General features: G+C 40.8%; 1 protein-coding gene across 1 annotated transcript in view; it reads left to right on the top strand.

Moving 5' to 3' along the window:
* Nucleotides 1–2331, top strand: part of CNTNAP2 (contactin associated protein 2) — a gene marked incomplete at its 5' end in the record, with an annotated part of 1317366 nt that overhangs the window by 568235 nt on the left and 746800 nt on the right. The window lies entirely within an intron of this gene.

Genomic DNA, 2331 nt, shown 5'->3' with positions numbered 1-2331 from the left:
TCAAGTGCCTTAGGCACTACGCTACCAGAGCTCCCAAAACTAACACATAGAGATAGAAAATCCAAACAGTCCCATAACAGGAAAAAAGGTTGAAGATGTCATCAAAAAACTCCCAACAGATGGAAAACTTAATCACCCACATTATGTGGAAATGAAAGAGACTCTGGATAAGTAAAGTACTAGTAGAAAAGAGCAAAGTAAGAGGTCTCACACTCTCCAATTTCAAAAACTACTGTTGAGACTTCCAGTAAGATGGCCGAATAGGTAAAGAAGCTATACACACCCTCTTCAACAAACAAAACAAACCAATTGACACAGATACAGATAATAATCCTGGAGCCCTGAGCTTTGAAAGGAAGGTTACACAAGAGGATTGAACTCCAGGTAACAGAAGAACCTGAATGAAAACAGTGAGTAAGGAGACAGAGCTGCAGACTGTCAGATATTCTGAAAGCTCAGAGAGTTTGAATATGTTTCCAAGTGGTGTTATGACCTGAGAGTTAATGTCAAAACCAGCTCTGCTTGCCAAGGACTGCATGGACACCTGCACTGGTGGCTGATGACTGAAACAAGAAACAGCAAAGGAGACAAACTAAGCTGTGCATTTTGGCTGTCTGGAGGGTGCAGCCAATTTGAATGTTTACATTTTTGGTTGTCCAGAAGGTGCAGTCATTTTGAATGTTTACAAAGAGCAGCCATATTGGATATTTAAAGGGCCAACATTCTCGTTCATATTCCAGAGACCTAAAATAGGCTCCACTTGCCAAGAACAGCACAGATATACTGGAGGCTGATGACTGGAAAGGTGGAAAGGTTCCAGCTTTGGGATTTTTTTTTTTTTTCCTCTCTCCCCTTTTCCTGGTTCCCACTTTCTGTTTTTCTCTCTTGTGGTTCTTCTGATCTCTTGTTTTTCTTTTCACATTTTTCCTGTGTTTTTTTTTTTTTCCCCCTCATTATTCTCTTATCCTAGCCCTTTACTCTTATACACCCCTCTCCAGATAGTGTTGTTTTTTCCTCTTTTTTTCTATTTATGTTTCTTTTGTCTGTTTACAGTATTTCTTTAAATATTTTGTCTCATTTACTACCTTTCCTCTCTTTTCTTTTTCTTTCTCTTTTTGCTGATTGTTCCTGAGCATGCAGTCCCCCCCCCTTTTTTTTTTTTCCAAATGACATTGAGTTTTGTTCCACGTTGTTCTCCCTCTCTATCCAGTATCTCCTACATAGATACTCCCCCAAATGGTTGACAGTAGTAGCCGGGAACCATATAGTTCTTCTGGTCTCATAGTCATATAGGCTGCAGATCGGATGGTGTACCAGCTGCTAGGACTAATTTATTTCCATGAATTTTTGGTTTTCTTCATTCTTCTTTGCTCTGGACAAGGAGAAACCCATCATTGCACCTAGATGGCAGCTTGCAAGCTTCTAAGATCCCAGTCACCACTCGCCACAGTAGGAGGTGGAACAATGTTTTGTTTAGTATGTTATGGCAATTGACCTTGATGTCCTCTGCGACTATGGTCCCAAGCCAACAGCTTCAACTACTTGGTACCTCTGGGTAGCTGGCTGTGACCAAGCAGTGACTACAACCTTGTCCCTTGTCAGCTCCACTATACACCTGGGAATTCAGATCATACACATAAAGTTATAGGACCATTGTCTGCCAACCCTAAACATGTTCTTGGGTACACTCCCCACTTCACAGACATACTTAATAGTTCAGCCTGTCCACCCATCTATCCACCCATATACCCATGTTTGCCTTCACTGACAACTCCCATACTATATGTGCAAAAGGGTTCATCTTTGTTGTCTTTACCTCCCATGTGCCTCTCTCTTTCTCTTCCTCAATGCCGCCATATTGGTCACTCACATTTGCTACATTGCCTTTCTCTTCATCCAAATCAATACTTATCTCTATCTATCTAACAGTGTTCCCTTCCCTCCCCTCCCACCCCTGGTAACCAACAAGGAAATTTCCTTCCATAGATAAATGTTCCTTTGACTTTTACAATAACGGACTAATACAATATGTGTCCTCTTGTGATTGACTTACTTCACTCAGCATAATGTCCTCCAAGTTCATCCGCATTATGCAGTGCTTTGCAGATTCTACATTATTCTTTAGCGTTGCATAGTATTCCATTGTGTGTATGTACCATAGTTTGGATATCCATTCCTCAGTTGATGGACACTTAGGTTGTTTCCATCTTTTAGCTATTGTAAATAGTGCTGAGATGAACATGGGTGTGCATATATCTGTTCTTGTCATTGCTTTCACTTCTTTAGGGTATATACCTAGTAATGGAATGGCTGGGTCAAATGGTATTTCTA

Source organism: Orycteropus afer, unplaced genomic scaffold (assembly GCF_000298275.1).
Source record: "Orycteropus afer afer isolate SDZICR_OR568_19922 unplaced genomic scaffold, OryAfe1.0 scaffold00556, whole genome shotgun sequence".
Lineage (NCBI taxonomy): Eukaryota > Metazoa > Chordata > Mammalia > Tubulidentata > Orycteropodidae > Orycteropus > Orycteropus afer.
The sequence above is the reverse complement of the archived record's forward strand: the minus strand, read 5'-3'. Positions and strand labels throughout refer to the sequence as shown.